The sequence below is a fragment of the Ixodes scapularis genome, unplaced genomic scaffold (genome assembly GCF_016920785.2).
Source record: "Ixodes scapularis isolate PalLabHiFi unplaced genomic scaffold, ASM1692078v2 PGA_scaffold0__279_contigs__length_252992795, whole genome shotgun sequence".
Taxonomy (NCBI): domain Eukaryota; kingdom Metazoa; phylum Arthropoda; class Arachnida; order Ixodida; family Ixodidae; genus Ixodes; species Ixodes scapularis.
The window spans coordinates 6,390,343-6,414,218 of record NW_024609835.1 but is presented as its reverse complement, the minus strand read 5'-3'; the positions used below and the strand labels follow the sequence as shown (position 1 = coordinate 6,414,218).

At 48.0% G+C, this 23,876-nt stretch overlaps 1 protein-coding gene across 5 annotated transcripts in view; it reads left to right on the top strand.

The window, feature by feature from the left end:
- LOC8037145 (CUGBP Elav-like family member 4) overlaps positions 1–8,202 on the top strand; it is a 279,808-nt gene extending 271,606 nt beyond the window's left edge. For all 5 annotated transcript variants that reach the window (XM_040502101.1, XM_040502102.2, XM_040502100.2 and 2 more), the window contains one exon: positions 1,915–8,202. The gene's annotated coding sequence lies outside the window, so the exon portion shown is untranslated. The remainder of the gene's footprint in view (positions 1–1,914) is intronic.
- The last annotated feature ends 15,674 nt before the right edge of the window (positions 8,203–23,876 follow it).

Below are 23,876 nucleotides of genomic sequence, written 5' to 3'. Positions count from 1 at the left end.
AGCATCGTTTGAAAACGGCCTTTCTTCGTTGCCCTTTGGGGGGCGATGAAGCTGGTGGCGCTAAAGCCCCTTCTTGTTTCAAAAGTCGCGCAAGGTGCGTCCATACACGAGGCACGTGCGACGTGCAGCCTTTGGGAAGATCATGGCGGCACAGCGCAGCACTGAGCTAGATTTCAGACGCCATGAATTTCCCAGAAGTGGCGCGCGGCACGTGCGTTGAGCATTTCTACAACAATGAATGGCGTCACTTTTCCCAGGACAGAGGGGCTTTAGGTGGCGCTAGGAGCACCAATGACCGTGACTGCTGTCATGCAGGCGATGGCGAAGAACCGTTTTCAAACGCCGCTCTTTCGTGGAGCTTGTTAACTGATACATACAAGAGCATTCGTTATAATGGCGTCACGCTTGGGTAAAACGCTTAGTGATATCGGTCTGTACTCGCCTAACACAACTTTCCCCGGAAATAACTTTACATGCGCTTCTAAAGTACACGAATTCCGTGCATTTTTTGCTTGCAAAATCGAGATTTAGTCATCGAAGCGAGGATGGACTTACGGCAGCCATTTGGTGGCAACACTAGGTATCTTTAGCTTCTTGTCACCGCAGTCACGTGATCTGCAAATCCCCACCGAGTTAACAGCCGGGAGAGGCTCATCAGTAAAACGGCCCTTAAGGGCGCAGCTTTACGCGACCTGTAGATTGGACGAGCTCTGCGTAAGCACTCGCTTAACTTCATGTACTACAGAAGCTTCACTGGAAGCATGGGTTGACGCTGAATCCACGGAACTCTATCAATGCTCGGGGCATCGCACTTTCCCATTTACTGCCGACACCTCCGAGAGAATTTGATAAACATCCTGTGGCATAAAAGCAACGCCAAATCCTATTCGCGCTTGTTCTTGCTGCACATACAGGGTGAACGTTGCTTGTTTTTGTTATGTTTGTTAGATGACGTGGAGAGCAAATGTAGTTAACAGTTCGTATGTTAGGAACGTCAGTAATTCATTCTGAATAGTCTTCGGCAAAGGAAAAGTTGTGCCATAGTTTCGTTTTTGTAAGGACGCCAGTTTCCATAGCCCATTCGCACAAATTTGCTCGACTGCAATGTACTCTGTTGCGTTGATGTATCACTGCCGGTTACCGTGAAATTTATTTTTCGTATCCCACCCACTATCCGGCAATTGGTTGCCACGCTCTCTATAAAGCCCGCGTAGCTCGGCAACTTGCGATCTTATCTCGACAGTAATTTCTGCAAACAAATCAGGCGAACGAAACTGCGTTGATTAGTCTTCCAAGTCTTACGTTCGGAATGTGACCGAGTCGAGTTTCCTATGCGAAACTCGATTGTGCTATATACATATTTTCAATATTTCTGCGCGTTAGTCTTTCTGTCTGCTAAAATGTGGAAGGCGTTCTGCGTGTACTCAGCTTTTGCATAATATCGGACACTAGGCATGAGTCTTGGTGACCCGCCATTTCTTTCCCAATTGACAATCGCTGGGACGGTGCGTGAACCAGAAACGCAGAGCTTGCTCAGGAGGTGTGGACGTGTTATACTCAAAATGAAGATAACATCAACTTTCCCGTCTGCGTCGGCACATAAACTCCCGTGATGCAATGATGGAAATGAACACGCTGTGGTGCCGAGGGGGCAAGTGAGGGGCTGGGGAAGTATGTGGTAAAGGTCAGTGCCACAAAGAGATTTCTCGGAAGCGCCAGCATCGAGATTTGATTGATTGCGCCGAGATATTATAAGGACGCATTGAGGAAGCATTTTATCCATCTCGATTCCTGGTTTCAGTTCGTTGGTGATCCTCTACAACTTTATCGCGTTTCTCTCTTCTACTCAGAGCGTCGATCTCTTTTCTTTATACCCCGACGCGTTACCCATTGTTGGCTCCTCTCTTTTTTCAGGTGTGATGCTTCCGAAGAAGATGGCGGCGACCTCCCGACTTACAAGGGGCGAGGCAAACTTAGCTAGTGTAATTCTGTAAGATAGCGCCAGATGGAAAATAGTGCAGAAATAGGAACAGCGCTACAGATGCACTTAGGCAGCGAAAGGAGAGAAACGATGCTTGAGGGCTCAAGTGATGTCCTTTCGGCTTATCTCGAGAGCTTCTAAGGTTATTATCAGGAACACGTTACAAGTAGTAGACGAGTTAGCCAGTAGGCGTAGTAGTCACCCGAACCATGCCTTTACACAGTGTATAAGCTTTTACTAAGGTTTACTATAACAGCGAGCCTAGGGCGTGTAGCTGAGAAGTGTCGAGGTGTTCTTATTCCAGATTACGAGCGCAGCTTGAACCCCAGCGGTCGGCCCGGCGTTCGATTCGCGTCGGCTGCCCTCGGCGGCCTCTTGCCGGAGAGGCGGCCCTGCGGCCGGGCGGACGTCGAGAGCCATATCAGTATCCCCGGCAAACGCCGCTCCACGCAGCCATCCAGAACGCCGCCGAGGACGTGCCGTGATTGTGCCATTTTCTAGACTCCTGGAGCTGCCCCCGGAGCCCCCTGCGGACACACGCACGGACGCAGACGTTGTTACCCACGTCCGACTGAGCTGATTAGCGCTAGATCTGTAGACTTAGACTCGTGTACATAATAACTACACAGCGGTATATACATGCATTCTGTAACGATATATGAAATATATGAAATATATAAATATATATATATATATACAGACGCCAGAGGATCTAAGATGAGAGCTAAAGTTTTCGTAAGGTTACACGCCCACTGGGGGCGTGACTGTTTGTAGAGACTGACTATTTTTGATCACACGTGAGTTTTTGAGATGATGCCGTGATCGAGAGAATATGCGTTCTTGGGGACATGTTTCCTGCTTCGACTCGGAGGTCTTTTCTGTACTGCTCTCAGGTAGAGCAGACGGCAGCCTTGCGTTTCATCGTACAGCTCTTATTTGTTTCGTTTACGTGAAATTTTTGTTTTCAAAGTGCTGTCCTTCTGTCCGACTTGCATCTGTTCAGTACTACTATTACTTTCTCGCGTTTGGACTGAGCCGCGTTGGGTACGAACTGTGTTATGCAGATCTACAGGGTAAATACAAAAAAAAAACATGTACCTTCCCGTTTTGCGATTTCCATGTCTTTCCTTATTCAGACAGATATATAACCAACCATCTCAGCAGACGGTTAAGCGTAGAACGTGCTTCTCCTCCTCTCCCCCACGACATCTCAGATCTTCTGCCTTACACACTCACGCCATTGAGTCGAAGGTTCGAGGGCACATGTTGCAATCGTTGCCACATGGACTGAATATCGAAGGCTTTGAATACTCATTGAGGTTTCTAGTCCGCATCCCGCTGCCCTTCTCCAAGGTTGGAGTCCAGTGTAGTCGCTGGAACGGGATGCCAGTCAGCACACGGCCTCGAAGTGTCCCACTTAATCCCCCTTGTCAACCTGAGTCAAATTCATTTTCACTGAAGACATTCATTTATTCTGCGGCGCTCATATCTGTTCACTTCCGACGGAACGGCCTGACTTGGTATTCGTTAATCGCGAAGGATTTCTTCTTTCCTTGACAAATAGTCGTTTACCTGGGTCTCCAAACATTCTGGTTCTTTTACACTTCGTATCAAAGAATTCGCTTTGCCACCCTATATGCGTGCAACCTGTTAGAACTTAGGATTGGACCGGTCACAGTTTCAGTTTCAAAATATAATCGAACAGTCGCCTTCCAGCACATGCTCTATTGCACTGGGCTAGCGATAGGCATTTCAATTACTTATAGCGAAGTTCCATGTGGCTATAGATTTGGCAAGGATACACCCCGCGAGACATGCTGTTTTTCTTATGTTGGCTCGCTTCCTGCAGCACCGGGAAAAAGACGCGCATTCCAAGCTCTCGTTCTTTGGCTTGTACTTGTGCGGATGATTCCTCCAGGCTGTCGGCGTCCTTTTGGAAAGGCGTCCAGCTCGCGGTAGTCACTCCCGTAGCCGTATTAGAAATAGATTATTTATGGCGCCCGTCGAAGCATTACTTTATCCTCGTAGCGATGAGGACTTGAGTGTACGCCGTTGCACCCGTATAATCGCCAAAGCGTTGTGTCCGGCTCTAGCTGGTTGTTGCGTCTCCGTTGAACCTTCCGATTTCATTCCTTGCACAGTCTTCTCGAGCTCATCCAATTTTTTCTACTGCCCTCTGCACTGACCCGAGGCGGAAGCCGGCATGTTGTTGCCATCGAAAACGGATGTTTTGGCCTCCAGACGCGACGCCCTTGCTGGGGGCTGTCGAGGCCTGGCGCGTGCGCAGAGCGAGTGCAGGCGGCCGACCCCGGCCGGCGCATTTATTGCCAACCCTCCTGAACGCGCACTTGGGAGCTGGGCCCTCTCGTTGTTGCCAAAGGGACGTTTTATACGCAGCTCGGCCGAGACCCCGACGCGTCGTACACAGACGCCGTGGACACTGAGAAAGGCTGCCAGCCCTGCTCCGGCTTTTCGGGTGCACAGTCAAGGAGCACATTTGTTCTCATGAGTCACGTGATGCCTTGGCACATCCCCTCACTCTCCCTCACGCATCGTTCATGACCCCGTTTCTCTTCCTTGCGTAGGACACAACTATATCAACGCATATATATTTAATTATCCTCTCTCTATCTCTAGATATATATATATACATATATATACACACACATACACGCATATATTGAGCGGAAAAGGACGAAGATGATCAAGTTGATGACATCTTCATACTCTGTAGTTTGCCACCTGCAGCGTGGAAACGTCTCGCTGCCATAGTCCCACTGCTGAGTGATGTCTACGCGCATGTTTGCAGAAGATATTTTCCAGACCATTCGACGTTTCCAAGAGTAAAACGCAACAATATAGCTAAAATAAAAATCCAAGCAAAAAAAAAAAAAAAAAGACTACGTGGTTCGGATTTACGCGTGGTGACAGAAACGGAATTAAGTTTTTATTTTTCCCGCTCTAAGCTCCCGATATTCTGAGAACCTTGGGCTCTAGATACTTATCCCGAGGGATTAGCGGTAAAAAGTAAAAGGGACTCTAAGATGTGTTTCACGTCTTGGGCATATAGCGGCGATGCCGGCAAGCGTAGGTCGAATAGTTTCTTAGACGGACGTGCGGTGAATAGAAGGCAAGATTCTGCGGCGTTTGCCATAATGCGCTTCGGAGTGCCCGGTGGGCTCGTTGACTTGACATATGTGCGATCAGAAACACGAAGAAACAAGATATTTCGCTGGTTCAGTTAACGTTTCCATGCGCTGCTCAACGTTTCCGTTGAGAATGAACGCCAATGAAAAGCGCCCACCTCCGAGCCAACTCGCCACCGGAAAAGAAAACGCCGGAATCCAGGCAGTTTAGCTCGAACACTATAATATTTTTAACTTTTAGGTCACGTCCGTTTACGTATCTTTCTTGTTGACGGACACGGTGTTACGATAATTTGGGGTCACGATTTGACTCTCATCGTCCTCATTCATCGACGCGTCGACTCAGCCAGCAACTCTGACATTCCTTTCTTTGCTTGTCGCAGCCATTCGTGAACTCGCTATGGCTTCTCTTCACGCTACTATGTGTTAGCACTTTTATAGCATAGGAACCATTTGAGCTTGAACAGACCGAAGGATGCTGGGCCGATCGCGGCCTCAAATACACATTTCTTGCATCAGAGACGCCAGTTATTGCAGTTGCCCTAGAGCAGACCTTGAGGAGTTCTCACGTCGCGCGTTCTCTTCTTCAATGGACAGAGCACCGCCAATATTCAAAATTGCTTCGATGGGGATATATTTACAAAGAGAAGTTTACACATGGGTGCCCAGATTCGGGCCTTCAGTTGACCCGCTTTCGCCATATTCTCCCATTCACTGACGCGTCGACTGGGTCGACCCTTTCTGGGTCATTTTGTGCCAAGGCGTTTCTCCATTCCTCACTTTTCTTTGTACTAATATCGCAACGGTAGTTGGATTCGAGAGCAGATTTCCTGAGGCTGCTACAGTTCGGGCGGTTGCAACATTTTTACCCTCAACAAGTTTACTGCGAAAACCCTAACGCCGAATTCGTTGTATAGCAGGTTGTTCGGCGGTAACTTTTGCGGTCTCGCTCTAAATTTAATTTATTGCGGGCATCCTTGCCAGCTCCCAGAGTGTCTCAGAGATAAAGCACTCTTTTGAGCCCTTCTATATATTCATTGACGCTCGATCTGCTTTCCTCCACTGTAGCTTGTACATATATACACGCAGGCACGTTTTTTCTTGCATTCGAGGTCGCCTATTTATTTTAACCTAATTTATATGCGATAAGCGCGAAACGTTAGTTTCAATATCTAGTCCTTTTCTATCTTACTTGTTACGGTAGTTGCATTTCACAATTTATGCGTTGGTCCGGCTTACTCCTGTTGCGTTTGAAAGGCAGCGCTTGTGTATATATAGGAGATGGTTTTATAAATCACGCGTGTAAAACCACGTTCTGCACGAAACGAGAATTTAACCTCTACGTGATGGGACTCACCAAGAGATGTGAATAAGAATGAAAAAGGCAGCGTAGCAGATCTTTTTGCTTATTTATTATGCGAACATTATTGCAACTACGCACAAAACACATATTAACTTTGCTACCGAACACCTCATTCACAAACTAATTAGACATGTTTATAGGGAGCGACAGCGTTTCCAACCTACTTTCACGTGATTATGCTTTGACCGTTTTCTGCGTTTTTCTGCCACACCAAACGACCGTGGCACGTGGCCGCCAAAGCATGGAGCCCGGAAGCAGTTGGGGAAGAAAACAGAAAACTCAATTCACCAACAATGCAGTTCGTACCAAAAATTATTTGATGTCTACAACATACTAAGCATAAATTAAGAACAAGTACATTACTCTCTGCCTACTTAAAAGTAACACTGACGCTGCGGTTTCACTCTCGGTTGACCGAGTGGGTGTACGCCACAGTTGTGCGTCAAAGCAGAGTCGACGTAACTTAAGACGACAACTCAGTGCAGCACTCTGAGGGTGTTTTATGGGATTATGAACGTGCTAAGTTTTGGGACAACACTTGGAAGCTTTCAAAGTTTGCTGGTTGCAGCCCAAGTGACCGCGCGCATTCGGGGTGTAACGTACCCGTTTCTGTAGCTAAAAAGGTTAGCGAAAGTTTTGTGCTCGGGCTAGTGCGCCTGGTCCCCCAGTTGGTTTCGCTGACCGAGGCGCTTGGGCCACGGGCTCTGAAGTGAGAGTCGCGACGCACTCGAGGTTCGTGCCTAGGCGCTTTACTTTTTTGGAAATAACAGGGAGACACTGCTGCCGATGAACATTGTAGACCCGAGCAAAACAGCGGGCTGCAGAAGCCGACTGACTCATGAGTTACACGTGCCATATCATCGTTGACTAGCCCCTGTGTACATTTAGTTTTCACTCACATCACCTAGTGCATAGCCTCGCTTGGCAGAGCAACACCTGCACGCAGCTTTCCTGAAAGCGGCCGTGAAATGACGGCCGTGAAGGAACCAAGACCGAAGCGCGTTGCATGCTAGGCAGCGCCGAAGAAAAAATGCCAATAGCTTGTTACCACGCACTGTTCATCAGTCCACCTGTAAGATACACCTGGTGAGGAGCGTAGAATTTTGCTACCAAGCCCGCCTCACCCGAACGGTGGTTTATTTCTGCTCGTGCCAGGACCTCTGGGTGACCTGTGCCAGGCTTGAACGAAGGAAATACTGCAAGCGATGCCTTCTTTTCATTGAAAATGCACACTCTATTTTTCATGCATATCAAGCTTAAACGCATGCTGCAGCATAAGCCACTTCGCTAGCCTCATCCCGTAGAACCCGCCGGGAGTTGTTGAAATGTGCCCTGGTCCTCCGTTACCCTCGTGGACGCGGCGGCAGGGAGGCGGGCCACGTTGGCCTCCGGAGGCCAACATCAGGCTCCATGCATTTATCTTTCCTATTCGGTCGAGATGAGCCCGCGCGGGACAGTCGTCTATTCAAGTATTAGAGCTCACACAGCCAGGAACGACCTGCACACTTTCCGACATCAGCATTATTTTACGCAGAATTTGCTTTCTCAACAACAAATTTGCTTCACTTTACACTGTAAACGGCGACAAAACGACAACGACGCCGCCAAAAACACACCCGTGAAAAAAAAAATATTCTTCTTTCATATGATTGCATTGAACTTGTATTCAACAATGTTTACCTTCTGACAAATAAAGACTGAAATGTATAAAAGTTTCTGCCTCATAATATTTCATCATTTCTCATAGTTTTTGAACCCCTCGTGTGCTTCGCAATTGAGTTTGTTGTCCTGCAGCGTGTAAGAGACAGACGTGACGCATCAGCTAGCAAGTACTAAAATGAGACGGATGCTGCAAATATGGATCCACTGTTTTCAAAATTCTACACTTGAAGGAGCTTTACTCGCGTCCTCGCAATCAGAATGAAAAAGTTGCACATTATGGGCATTACTTATCGGAACAATTTCATCCCATATACACTGTCAAAAATTTCCGTAATTTTACAAACACTTCGTCGTAATCCTGACAGAATTTGTGTTCGTCAGAAGAGCATAAAACCCGTTTTTTGTTAGGTTGAATAAGATAGTATACAGCTGGTGTGGCCAAAGAGTACTATAATAGAGGTTAAAAGTGTTAAAAGTGATTTTATCGTTTAATCCTGCTAAAAGCAATTCTTTAAAGTAAAGAGGCCTGACTGTACCAAGAATCCTACAGTACCCAGCAAAAGGAACAAACAAAAAGGGGTGGGGAGAAACGTGGAATAGGATTTAAGTAAAAGTCCATAATTCAGAGTGAAGCACATAGGCAATGCTCTACCTTACTGGAAATGAAGGTGGCGAGTTACCTGTCTAGCGAAGTTTTTGAGCTTGTGTTGATTGTTAGGGGCGCTCTGCGTGAGTGCACAGTGTAGTGAAGTGAACAGTGAAGACAACTCCAAGAAAGAATGCTGTTGCTCTACGGCAGGAAACGGTTGAACGGCACTGGCATAATTTTTGCAAACCACTCCTTTCAGTGCTGTTTCGTGACCTTGCAGTTGCACAACGTTGTCTAGGCACTGGCCGTCCAGTGAAGGGCCAGAATTCTAATCAATGCCAGAGCAGTGAGCGATCCGGAGTGAGTTTGGCTGCCGAAGAATAGCGTAAGTTGCCTTTTGCTGAACACTTTCGACTAATCTTGCAAGATCAACCTCATGGGAGTCTCATATGTAGCAGCGATACTCTAGGTGTGGCAGGACCAGGGCTGTGAAAGCCACCTAAGTGTGTTATGGCCTGTTCCTCTGGGTACACTAAGTACAAAACCCAGTGTTCCGCACGTAGATGGTTGTTTATAGTAGACCTTGTCGATGTTGTTCTGCGAACCCTCGTGGTTTCTGTGGTCACCTGATAAGCGGGCACCAGCATCAGGTCGTCCGTAACAGCAGTGGAGTCGATTGCAGGGAGGCATTATCACGATTAATCAACATGTTGAGAACAACTGGACTGAGCACACTGTCTCGTCGAACTGTCGAGCACTTGGGCCACAGGAAATAGTTCCATGGCATACACTGCACTCTGAGCGACTCAACTTGAAAACTTCTAGTATGCACACATTTAATAAATGCTAGTATTAATGAGCACTAATGGCTCGCTGAGCAAGTCGTAGGACTCGGCTTTCACGGAGCCGGGCAGCACACACAGCATAGCAGCACCTTGCCATGCTTGTGGGAGGGTCCAGCTTCAGGTTACGGAGTCGTCAAGAGGGTAATGGGAAAGCTACCACGACCAGCACACCTCTACAATTCTTAGCGCGATCCTTTTTGTAAGCAGTGTGCTCCGCTGTAGCAATCAACAAGGTGACTGCCACAAACCGAATCCTGAATCCGTTTTACATACCACTAGAACTGTCGTGGGATGAGTCTCGTGGAGTGATGAACGGTGCAGCAGCTTATTCGGTACCTAGTGCCCTGTTTGAGAACCACACTGCGAGTTGAAGCAAGGCAGGAGGCTTGCGTCTTGCTGTGCCGCCTGTAGAATGACCATTCGAAGAGTCGGGCCACTGTGAAGGTAAGAGCGTTCGCATCGAAGGGCTCACCATTGAAGGTGGGGCTACTGAGGTTTTAAAAGCCACTGATCGTAGTAATCGCATTCCAAAGACGCCGCGTCGTCGTAGATTGATTTTCACCAGCTAGGTAACTTAGGGCTCAGTCCAAGGCTGGGGGATCCGTAGCCGGAACCGTGGAGGAACCAAGCAAACGACGTTAGGCTCTCTGACTTAGTTCGTAGGTGCCGACGACGTACGATCCACGATCCGAGCAACCCTAGAGGGGGCCTTGCTTCCAAGATGACTGGATATTCTTTCCGGCGGGCACACAATATCTAGACAGCATGCTTGTGCGGGTGCTGATGCGGATGGCTGGAGCTGAACAGCAGGACAAATAATGCACAGCAAATAGGTCGAGCACGGTACATGGGACAATGGTGGTCGCCGCCATCGTAAAATGAAACAAAGCCAAGCTTCAGTTTAGTGCACAATGCACATCAACACGCTTTATTACAAATAATTATATAAATGATAAAGCCATTTTTTGTGTTTGAAAGTTTGTTTAAGTTGACTAAAACAAGCACACTTACCTTGCGTCAAATAAACTTGGTCGGAACCAATGTTACTAGAACAACTCAGTTGGGAAACTGCCATAGAGACTGTTCTGAAAAAGTGGCACCGATCCGTACTCGAGAACCGATCTACTGGGTGTCCCAGGGAGTGGCTAGGCTCTTTAAATCGACTGCAAAATTCGGTTGCTTAACCTATCGCGCTACGAATTTGTGCAGCGTTGCCCACAGAGAATGCTTTTATTTCTTTTTCTTCTTTTTTTTTTTTTTTGTAAAATTTGCGAACAGCGAATTTACCTGAGGAAAGGGTAAAGAGAGAAAAAGGCTTAGCTCCCATGGAAACGCAGCGGAGCCACCGGTCTTCAAACAATACGGCGCCGTTTCGAACGGGAGACAAGAGATGGCGCAAGCGGTCGCGACTCCAACTGCCCCCAACAAACGAGCATACAGCGCCGAGAGCCGGCGTCTTTAGCAGACGATCGTTTTGACTCAAAAGCGGTGCGAGCTTTTCTGATATCAGTTGCCAATGCATCATTTTATCATCCTTTCTAATAAAACATATTGAATGGAACATAATCGATTAAAACAATGGTTTATCGGGTTATTGTGACTGTTTTTTTCGTGCTACTTATGGTCGTCTGCTTTGCAGTTCTTTGTTGTTACCGCGCCTGTTTTTGTTTTGCGACCGTCGCCGCCTGCGGAACGCGCACGCTTTTGAGTCGAAAAGATCGTCTGCTAAAGACGCCGGATCTCGGCGCTGTATGCTCGTTCGTTGGCGGCAGTTGGCGTCGCGACCGCTTGCGCCATCTCTAGTATCCCGTGCGAAACGGCGCCGTACTGTTTGTAGACCGGTGGCTTCGCTGCATTTCCGTGTGAGCTAAGCCTTTTTCTCTTTCTACTTTTTTCTCAAGTTCGCTCTTTACAAATTTTACAAAAACAAAAAAGCACCATCTCTGGGCAACGCTGCACAAAGTCGTAGCGCGACAGGTTAAGAAACCGAATTTTGCGGTCGATTTAAAAAGCCTGGCCGGTCCTTGGGACACCCCGTAGAGTGAACTAGAAACAACTGAGTTTGGCGAGCCACAGGCTCCACTCATGCTTTCAGTTGCACCTCAGAATGTGAAAAGCGATCAGGTGGAACCAAGCCACTTCGATAGCAGCGCCACCTTCGTTGCGATTGAAGTGAGCGACGACACATGTCAAGGTCATATGGGCAATATAACCCTTTAGAGGCTATATTGCATTTTTTATCATTTTGACATCAGAGGTAACGTCAAAACGCCACGTCACGTCGACGTGACGTTACGACGACGCCACGACGTCATCCTCGAGTACAACGTTACGCGACGCCAAGATACTGCCGTAAGACCGTCATGACATCCCGTCGCGTCGAGGACGAGGCCGTTTCGCGACATCCAGCCGCCGTTGCAACTCGGTTGTGACGTCGCTTTGAGGACGACGCCGTTACGTGACATCAATTCGCCGTTGTGAAGGGCCATACGCAGATTCGCGTTTGAACGCGTTTGAGTGCGTTGCGGAGTCCTTGCGGCCAGGCGCGGTCGCTTCCGGAGCGACGGGCGCCTTTTCGCAACGCTCGGTAGCGCGACGCAAGCGAGTAGAGACTCGCTCAACTTTCCGAAGCGTTGCGGTGCGTTCAGGTGCGTTCGACCAATCAGATGCCGAAAGAGGAGAGGGGGTGACGTGTTCGCTCGCCCACCCGGCCGACTCGGCGAGACGTATCCGGTTCGCCGGTCACAGTGCTTGCTTTTTCGTTTTGGGGAGCGGTGGGGACTGTATTTTCCAAGGCTGCGATGGTTCAAGCTTGACAAAACGTCGGGGAAGCCGGCGAGATTGCCCCAAGATCGAACACTTCGACGCTGTCACTGTGCGCCGCCATGTTGCCTTGGATTTCGCTTACTATTGGTGAGCCACTAGCGACGATAGCGCGTTCTTATTGGCTCTTGACTGCGGTTGACTAAGGCCAGTTCAGACACTTGCGTTTGACTGCGGTGCGTTCGGCTACGGAAGCGCGACTGCGGACCGATGCGGAGTGCGCTTGCGGAGAGCTTGTACACACAGTTGCGTCGAAGCGCCGTCCGCCGCAGTCAAGAACCAATAGGAGCTTGCTATCGGCTCTTGCGGCGCACCAATCGAAACCGCGACTTGCAGAGCGAATGAAGTCAAGCAACTATGATCACAACGAACATGGCGGCGTCCAGCGGTAGCGTCGCGACTTTTCCGTGTCCCCCCGGATCGTCGAGGTTGCAACAAACTGAAAACCTCAGGAATCTCTTCCTGGACTGCGTGCGGGGCTACATTGCGCAGGCCGGCAGTGAGACGAACTGGCCCCTGGTTGTGCGGGCTACCACAGCCATGATCTTGCTCCAGCGACGGCGCCACCCCGGCCGCGAGTGGGTTCGATCACTCCTGCGCTCCCGCGAAACTTTCGGTGAATACCATCATTTAGTTCGCGACATGCGTTTGGACAACGGGCAAGCCTTCTTTCTGTACTTCAGAATGACGAGGCAGAGGTGAGTATGTAGAAGAAATTTTGGTAAGAAGGATTTGTCCCAGTTTTTCATGTAGGGTTCTGGGGTGCATGGAGGTGCCGAATTTGCATCGCTAATTTTCTGCTGCGACGGTGTCACCCGATTTTGTAGGGTTTGGCACTATCCTTCTGGCTACCGCTAGAAATACAGCTGGATTACTAGCTGCCTTGCAAGTTGCAAGAGGTGTCAAAAATGATTTGCTGGTCGCATAGCATTACTGAGTTTTGTTTTGGCTTCCCTGCAATGACGCGCACTTCTGTTTCAGGTCGTCGGCAATTACTCGGCGGTTTGACTTCAGTGACGGCGTCACTCAGTGACGGCGATATGTTTCAGAACACCTCAGCAGTGTTCATGTATGAGTCAAATGAGGAATTCCGTCTGACTAGTGCACGAGCGTATCTATAACACGAAATTATTTATGCAATAGAAGTGCATGTCGTTGATGTAGTTGCGAAATGTTGAATTTGGGATGACGGCACAAGGTTTTTATCTTTAAAAAGTAGTAAGTGTTAGGCAGACCTATTGAGAACATTTGAAGGTTATAACTGGGAGTGCAGTCTCCAGACATTATTTACATTCTAATGTTACTTAACACACTTTCACCAGTTCAGAGAACCAAACTTTTAGTTTAGCGCGCCTGCAAACCTCGATTTTTCTCTGCCGAGTCCTGCTCGAGGAATTGCATTACCTTCTACAAAGTGCATAATTCGATCACAGTATGTAGTAAGAGTAATGAAAGATAACAATTGTGAGGTTATTTACACTGTACATTGTGTGCCTGCACCATAGTGCGAATAGCACAAACAAGCAATCTGTATTTTATATATTTTTAAAAAATTGTAAGGTTATTGATCATCCAATTAATGTGGCAGACCGCGCTTACTCTGAGCACTATTCAAAGGATTTGAAGTTGTGGCTCCTGAATGTGTCGTCTCAGAAAATTGCAGAAAAGGACGGATGTCGTGTTCGTGCTGTGTACATCCACTTAAATTGACACTTTCCTTTCTCTTTTTAATGCACAGCAACTGTTGGGTCGCCATCTTACCAAAATAAGACAGCAGAGCCTCCTATCTTTGTTTGCAACAATTATGAAATGCCCTGGTTTATAGGTCTCGAGGCATTCATGGTTATTGCAATAGCACTAAAACCTCTTGGTGTGCAGATTCGACCACCTCCTCTCGCTGGTCGGCCCCAGCCTACAGAAGGAGACAACCTTCTGGAGGGAGCCCATACCACCAGCTGAAAGGCTGGCCCTGACAATCAGGTATGTCAAAGCTACTGCTACACTAACGAGTTCTGTCACACAAGACGTGAGCACTATTTCAAAAATAGGCCCATACCTATTCGTTCAAGTGGTGCAATCAATCCCCTCACCTTTGGCCGAGGGAAGAATAAAATCCTGATTTCTTAATTTCAGCTGTTGTTAAGGACTAATGATTTAATAGATAATATTAGTGGATTTGTTCACGATGGTTCAGTTTAGCGAACATGAAACGAAACAATGGTGTTTGAAAGCACAGCAGACATTGCTTTCAAAAGGGGTACAGTAAACAGAGAGACCTAAATATTGCCGCATGCGTGTCCGAGTGGCTCATGCACTTGGCTGTTACGCAAAGGGCCCTAGGTTTGATGCCTGGGAGCCTCACGTCACTTTAGTTAATTTGTTAGAAAGTTTTGAGCGAGTGATCATACTAGGCGCTTTCGGAAGCCACATGCACATGCCTCTGCCCGCATCACATACAACTTGCGACACGTAGTATAATGCTTATAATATAACCACTCTCTCTGCAATTGCAACCAGTCATTTTGCATTTGTCTAGGCTACAGTTGCTTGTTAACATTTCAGGTATCTTGCTCATGGAGCATCCCAGGCCATCTGTGCGATGACTTTTCGGATAGGGCGGTCTACCGCAAGTGAGATCATCCAAGAGACCTGCGAGGCCCTGCGTGCAGTATTGGAACCCCTCTATCGCCCTGTAGGTACCCCATTTTCACCTCTTTTAAGGTAGAAAAAGTTTGCTGCCAAAAGACATTTCTATTTTCTAAATCCTTTTGTGGTTTTGAGTGAACAAACAAAATGTATGCCACTGTATAACATTTTTAACCAACAGTTTCACCACCTGCCTTGCCCTCAATGTCAAAAGCTCTGCTGGAAACCACACATACTTTTGTGCAACAATCTTTTATTCAATTTACATTATGAAACATCTCGTCACATCAGATTGTTCCAGTTTGAAAACTGAACATGTCCGCCATCTTCACTAGCCACAATGTGACGTAAAATGTAGATGCTCGGCAAAAGCAAAAAAAACGTAAAATGCAGGTTCACAGCAAAGCGACATACAATGTAAGTGCACACTGCCACTGGAGCACTTAGCTATAGCGGGCAAGCGCTATCCTGCACTCTGTCTCTCCAGCGTGCTGTGCCGCCAAAGCCACAACATTTGTAAGTTAATCAAGAGGATAAACTTCGCCTCTCTCTTCCTCATGTGAGCAGAAACTGTCAGTTTAGATCTGCACGCTGCAGAGTGGTGTTTACCCTTCTGGGTGGCGCAAGAGCACCTTAACTCTAGCCGCACTGCACATTGTTAGTGCAGCAGAGTATAGAGCAGTTACCGTTCTAACTACTCAATCATGTGACGGGATATACCCACTTTTTCTATAGGTGTAGGAAGAGGTAGTTAGATTCTGCCGGCCACCGCTTAATTGCCCACCGTGTCTTGGCTTCGTGCCGACACAATATCAATAGGGATGCTGTAAATTGCAAATTCATTTTATTAGAGCTGCGTTGGGTTAGCACTTTTATCGCACTTGTGCAGTATTGGTCGACACAGTATAAACATCAGATTCGTCATGTTATGAACAGGCCCTTTTAAGAAATCTGCACAGGTCAAGATTGTTTCACACAGTTTTTGTGACAACTGTACCATTCCGTAATTTCACTGGGGCCCCCATCTTCCAGGCATCTTGCCCATGGCATGGCTAGCCACCGCTATTCAGCTGCGATCAAATGCTTGCGTCAATGTGAAATGGGAGAGCTGAATGGACCCTTGACCTTAGCGTAGAAGCCCGGTCCAGAGGTTAGGGATAACCCGTCATGTGACAGATAGATGACACGAGAGTCACTACAATGGCGTCCCTCCATAAAAGCTGGCTGTTTGCATGGTGGCATCAAAATCTTACGGATCACAGTATAATTATCGGTGCTAGCACCAAAATATCTGTTTTCTTTGTGCCCCATTACGTCCATGGCGCACCAGCCTAGTTGTGCAGTAAACATTCCCAAGAGACGATTTATACACTCAAGTTTCAGACAAGTGTGGTTGTTGTTGTTAAAAACCTCCCTTATTGAATCGAATAAGAATATAGAAAAAAGGGAAACGATGGGTGGCTGCCCTATTCGGGGGCTCCACCGGCCTTGGACGCTATCGCCACTCTCGTTGCAGCAGTAGCTGTTGGTTGAGGTCCTTGCTGCGTAACGCGGCCTCCCATTGTTGTCTTCGGAATCGCGAATGGCACTAGGCCTCGGATCTTCTGACAGGCCCACACGACGAAATGAGCCTCGGCTCGTTCGCACCCGCAGTGTGTGCATGCGGGAGACGGGAGGGACGACGGGTACCACGCATTGAGTATGTCTGGCGCTGGTTGTGAATTCGTCTACAGTCTTCGTATAACGTGTTCTTCCTTCGAGAGATTCTTACATGGAAGAGGGAATCACCACCTGGCGGGTCGTGTGGCATTTAGTCGTTCGGAGTATGATGCATCGTCGTCAGCATCGTCGCAGCGGGAGGGGAAGGCCCGTTTGGGAAGTAAACATTGGGCCGTGGCGTGAGCCGCCTCATTCCCCCTGCGTCTTATGTAGCCCTGTGTCCACACGACATGTACCGACTCCGGTGGGTGCTTTCGAGCCAGTCTTGCTGCTACGGGTCCGACAGAGCCCGCCACAAAGTTTCGACACGCTGCCTGAGAGTCTGTAAGCACAGTCACTTTCGGGTTCCAAGTGACGGGCAGAGCTATGGCCACCATCTCAATGGGGGTTGTAGACTTGATCTACTTCACTGACGCTGCACTGATCGTCTTCTCGCTGTCCGAGGGCATCATGGCCGCCGTTGCGATTCCGTCGTGTCCCTGGGCCGCGTCTATGTATGCGGTTCCGCTCCTGCAATCCCACGTGCGCCCCAGGGCCTCGGATCTTGCTCTTCTCCTGTCTGTCGCTCCCTTCGGATGCATGTTTTTCGGTATTCTACTGATCTTGATCCTGGCTCCGACTTCTCAAGGAAGGTCCTTGGATGGAGGGGCCCGGCTCCCATGAGCTTCCAAGTTCAGCTTCCCAAGCAGCCATTGGCCATCCCGTCCGGCCGTTTGAGTTGTGCTGCAATCTGTGTGTCTCTCAGTTCCTCCAGAGTGTTGTGTACACCCAACTCCACGAGCCGCTCGGTGTGTATGCTCTCGCTCTCCCAGTGCCCGCTTGAAGGCCTTCTTAATCGTGACGTTCAACTCTCCCAGTTCGGTCAGTGTGAGGGCAAGGTAGGCTGCACCAGCTGGATCGTTTCTTTTTCCTTAAGTTTGTGCCTCCTGTTGCATGTTCTTCACAGCATACCAGCCACTTGTTCGGTCGAGGTGGCCAGCTTCCGAATAGCCACCATGATAGGTACCTCTGCCCTGGGGAATATTCTGCCCTAGGATCTGGACCATGCTAGGCTTTGGTATCGGTTGGTTGTCGAGTTTGATGTTGATGATCCTAATGGATCTTTTCCAGGGATTGCGGAAACGAGCAGCTTCGATTTCTCCGGAGTGCTCTCGAGCCTCCTGTTCTTCACATACGCCCCGACTGCATTCACTGCCCTTTGCAGCCATTCCTCGACTTCGGTATCGCTGCCCGTCTTGCAGCAGATGGTGACGCCGTCAGCATAGGTGGCTTGTTCGATCCTTGGTATCTTGTTTAGCTTTGCCGGGACATCTCGCATGGCCAGGTTGAACAGGAGTGGGGACAGCACGACGCCTTAAGGCGTCCCTCTTTGGCCAAGTTGATTGGCTGGGACGTGATGGTGCCGAGCATCAGAGTGGCCTGTCACCTCACAGAAAGCTTCTCATGTAGTTGTAAATTCTTTTGCCGCACTGCACACCGTTCAGGCCCTCGAGGTAGGCTGGCGTGTGTGACGTTGTCAAAGCCCCCCGTTAAGTTACAATATGACGATGCAGAGCGCATCGTCATATTTATAAGGACCTACTGGAGAACCCCCTTTGGGGGTTCTCCAGTAGGTCCTTATAAATCCATAGGACGTCCTGTGTAGACGTGTGTGGCCGGAAGCCGAACTGAGTGTTTGCCAAGAGTGAGTGGCTTTCGATATACTTCGTCAGTCGGGTGTTGATCACCCTCTCGAAGGCGAATTTAGCTTGAAAATATTTGAATGTCTCTGCATTTCACTTTGCTCTGACGTTTAGACACTCCACAGTAACGCACAAATGTTGAACAGAAATTTTATGCGAAGGGATCAGAGCAGTGGCACAGCTTTGTTCGGGAGGTGGCACTCATGGTGGACTGCTTCGTCCAACTGATTTTGCATGTTGTCTTGTTCCTTGAAGTGGAAGCTTGGCAGGTGGTGCACGAAGAAGGTGGCTTTAGGGAGAGGTTTTGCAATAGAATAATATTTATTTCACTTTACGAATTATATGCACATTGTGTACACAATAGGGGACAGTTGTTATTTCAGTCAAATTCCAAAGAAGCCAAAAGTCTGAACCCGTCGCCTGTCATGTACTTTTGAGACCTACATCCCACTCACCCTTAAGAAAGGGCCGGCAAATAATTTTGAAATCTGTCGAAGCCATGGGCTGTCCCTCGTCCCACAGTTTAGTGGGCTATGACTCGCACATTTGTCAAGTCCCCAACGATCCTGAAGTTACAGCCCCATAGCCTCGACTGTGGTCTCGGTTCCCACCAGCAGGGCTGGGCAGAGATGCTCAAAAAAGTATTTCAGAATAAAGATACTGAGATGTATTGGTGCTCTCGCTGGGCACGTAGCTGCTTATTAGGCAGATAGTGAGACCCTCCAGATTGAAAAATAATTTAGATATTCGTGGTCCTGGGGCAAAAGAAAGACAACTTAAGTGTTTTTAGAGCGCAGTTCTTAGGCGCCCATTCCCGCATTTCGTGGCGTCGCCATCACCGTCGGCGTCAGCATAACCGGAGGAGGAAGAAAAAATATAATATTCTATATTATTCAGAGGAGGGGAGGGAGGAGGAGGAGGGTGCAGAGGAAAGAAGAGGATATGGAGGAGGAGGGGAGGGTACAGAGGGGGAGGAGGGCAGAGGGGTACGGAGGTGTTATAGAGGGCACGCAATTACCTATTTTGAATAAGTGGTGTGTACTTATGCATTATTTACAGGTAGAAAAAAAAAATACCTATTCAAATCGGAACACCTTAAGAGCTGCGCTCCAATTTCGCATTACAGAGAAACATAAATGTCTAAATTTTTCTCAAGTTCAGTACCACTTCATTTAGTCGAGTTTTGTCTTCCCTTTTATTCACCCTCTTCCATGTATAAGTTTTTTCTCTTTCATGCCCCAGTCCCGAGTTAGGTTACATCATACCCTTGTTAGGAGAGCAGCAACCATTGATGGGGATGCGAGCTCTTCATCAATTCACACCAGAATAATATTGTGGCAACATGGTTACAGATACATTCAGAGGGCATGTTTAATATGTGCTGCAGCTTTTATATAAATGGTTGACTATGAAAATTTCAGAGGAACCCACTTGTTTGATCTTGATAGCCGGCCCTATGCACTTCAAGTGTTTAAACAACAGCTAGCAGAAAAGCCAAGCTCCAAAAAATATGCAGTCATACAGTTCCACAACTTGAAGCTTTTAAAAACTTAATCATTAGCTGCTAATGCCATTTAATTTATTGTGGACTCCCGTTTTTCTAGGTACCCAATACTGCCCAGTGGGAGCGCATCGCAGCAGGCTTCAGCACTCAGTGGAACTTCCCGAACTGTGTCGGGGCCCTGGATGGAAAGCACGTGGCAATTGAGGCTCTACCAGGTGCAGGCTCCGACACGTTCAATTACAAAGGCTTTCACAGCATTGTGCTGATGGCCTGCTGCGATGCGAGCTACAAGTTCACCCTGGTGGACGTCGGGCAGCCTGGGCGGTACAGCGATGGCGGTGTGTTCCGCAACTCCGAGATGGGCGAGCGGATCCTGTCGGACACAGCAGGCTTGCCTCCGCCAGCGCACCTGCCCGACACAAGGACGAAGCTCCCACTTGTGTTTGTGGGGGACGAGGCGTTTCCCCTGCTCACAAATCTGATGCGCCCCTTTCCTCGTAAGGGCCTGAAGTTACCACAGAAAGCGTTTAACTACAGGCTCTCTCGAGCAAGGCGCGTCATTGAGAATACCTTTGGGATACTTGTGGCGCGTTGGCGCATATTCAGACAACCAATCCAGGCGTCCGCGAAGACCTTGGAGGCCGTTGTCTGGGCATGTGTCAGCCTCCACAACTATCTCAGGGCATCGGACGAGAGTGGGCGGGGGGAGCGCCTCTACTGCCCTACTGGGTACGTTGACACTGACAAGGAAGGTCACCCGGGCCAGATCACCAACGGCCGCTGGCGGGTTGAGAGTGCTGACGGCACTGCTCTCTCGGATGTGGGGCGTGTCAGCTCCAACACGCATGCGACAGTTGCCAAAAGTGTCCGTGAGAAGTACATAAAGTACTTCTGCAGCCGTCGTGGCTAGGTCCCATGCAATACAATATGGTGTTGAGGGGAGCGGCACCGGCAGCACCTAATGCCTAGGATGCCCGACTATAGTAGGTGACAGGTCAAGAACGAAGTGGAAGCTCCTCCCACCTCTTTCCACTTCGGCAGAGCGACCGCGCGAGAGGTGAGCTCCTCTCCACTGTTCGCTCCGCTGAAGTGGAAAGGGGTGGGAGCAGCTTCCACTTCGTTCTTGACCTGTCACGGACTATACCGTATTTACTCGCATACTCCACAACAGGCATCAATATTTTGACTTTTTTTTTTCTCGTGTAATCAGCACATTTTTTAATTTTTGGCTCCACAAGTCTTGAACTGCGTCCGACTTAGCCGGCTATCCACCAAAGCCCGCCAATTTTCTTTTGCCGCCAAGAGGCCACGCCAAGTTAAGCAAAGCCAAGCCGCTCTTGTAATGGCTGCAGTGCGTGGTTGCAGAAGTGATCAACCGTGAAACCGAGTGATGCTGGGGTTGAGGAATTGCCCAGCCCCGGACATGCTTCGTCTATCTGATGCACTGATGTCAACAAAAATGCCATGGTCTGTTATCCACTTTCGGACAGTGTTATTGTGAAAGTGGATAGGCCTAAGAACGGTTGCGTCGCTCTCCGTGCTGAGTGAGCTTTGTAGGGCGCTTTCTCTTCGGCAAAAGGCGTGCCAAAAGCGCCCTAAAAACGGTTTGCTATTTAAAGAGCACGGTTACTGTGGTGCGCTCATGACCAGCCATGGGTGTGCCTCCATCAGTGAAGACGTGCCACAGGATCCTGCCATGTCATATTGGCACCTAAAATAGCATTTGAACGAAGTGTGTAAACGCAAAAATTTTACTCTGTTTAAGGAACGCTGCCCCCCAAATATGTGTCAATTTTTCGGGAAAACAACCGTGTTCATTATGCGAGTAAATACGGTAGGTAGATTGTTAGGACTGTAATGTGTAATTGTGAGGCGGCATTCACAAAACCTTTGGAAGGAGAGATTTGAGTGTGTTTCAGCCCTTGTTTTGTGCAATTTGTTTTCTTTGTAAAATGCTTTTGGATTTGCCTGTATATATTTGCCATGTAAAATTGCAGGAAATAAACTTGCAGTGAGATAACCTGCAATTCCTTTGGAGCAGTACAGTACAGGTAATTTATTCAAAGGCACATGTGCAGTATGCAAGGTCACAGTATTTATCACAGTAAAATGATGCAACTCTAAATAATACTTTGCTGTTGAACACTGCGAACATATTCAAAAACCTGCACTTATCATATCGCACACTTTTACATCAGTGATGTCTTGCGTGTTCAAATTAAGCCTTTGTCATATTGCACGCACCTTAGCTGTATTCAAACCTGCCAACATATTATGCACCTGGACAGAAGACTTCTGGAACACAAGTTGTAACTTAACAAGCGCTCATACAAAAAAAAAAATTTTTTTTTCACAAACACTTATGAATTTGTCTTTTCTGTTCCTCTTATTTAAAATATGCCTAACATATACTGAGGGAGCATCCAGTTGGTACAAGTTATTGTGAGAACAGCTTAAAACATGAACAAAGTAGTGACTGGACAAACCAGGGAAATGTTTAACTGAAGGTTTCATTTGTGATAAAAGCAACACAGCCTTCACTTCTGCTCAGGAAGGATGTGCATAGGCAAAGAACAAAGTTTTGTAATGCAGTGTCCAGACAATATTCTCTTATAAAATGACACAGGGTGGAAGTAAACACAGGCTAGGTGTTTACGGCACAGCCTGTGTTTACTTCCACCCTGTGTCAGATGGCGTTCTAAAGATCCTTTTCACTAGGCTCCTTTATAAAATCGGCTAATCTGCTCACGATGTTGAGTGCGCACGTGCTCTACGGCATGCGCTGGTTCTTCGATTTTAAAAAGGAGCTTAGTGAAAAGGATCTTTAAAATGCCGTCCGACAGGGGTATTAATATGTTCAGGTCACGCGAAAGGGAACCTCGTTTGTTTGGTATGCTTATTTTATATATTGAGATAGTTGGTCCTTGTGTCTGAACAGTGTCGTTAAGAGCCACATTTGCCGTTAGAGGTAGATGTTGCTGTTAACCACATTTGGATGATATTGGTGTGCTACTCGGACACAAGGACCAACTATCTCAACAGATAAAAGCATGCCAAATAAAAAAGAAGGGTCCTATTTGCGCGAGTCAAACATCTTTAGTTCTCCTAGGTAGCAGAGCGGCCATTTTAGACCCGAGCTAGTGTCCGTTTACTTTCACACTTTTTTATTGTATTAAAAAGTGTGGTCTTATGACACTGTGACAGAAAACCTTGTTCTGTGCCTGTGCGCATCATACCCTATTAGAAGTCTCATTCCTGCTGTTTTCTTCCAAAACTTTGAGGTAATAGTTAACGCTTCTATTGTCAAGTATGAATGTAACTAAAGGTTATAGAATGAAGGTGAAATGAAACCACAGTTTGGCAGCAGGTATTTTTCCATGACTGTGCCAAAAGTAAATGCTATATGAAATTGCAAACAAACATAAAAGACTCGAATGAAAGAAATTGTGAACCTATACAGTTGCCAACCTAATGCTCACACTCGTCAAAGTGACCTTGTTGCTGAAATTTATAAATTATTTTATGTATTTCAAATTTTGCTGAAGCCTGCAGGTGCTGAGGCACCAATGCTAATTCATGGCTGATGCTCAGTGCAAATGCCATGATGGCAGGATTACTGCTGTCCATGTGCGGCCTTGTGCATGAATTTGCCATTGCGCTCGAAGTTTGTCCGAGTACCCTCAGGAGCTCGGATTCCTCTTGCGTCCGGATGTGCTGGGCGCTAGACCTGGCACGCCGCTTGGGAGCCGGTGGTCTTGGCCCTTCAGGAGACGCGGGCCTCTTCGTAGCAGCAAGCGCTGCTCCATTGGCTTGACTTGAACGACCTGCCTGAGGCAGAGGATCCTCGTGTGATGCTGCTGGGCCTTCCAGGGGTGGGGTCAGCTGCGCCACATTCGGTGTCTCGCCCCTCTCCTCC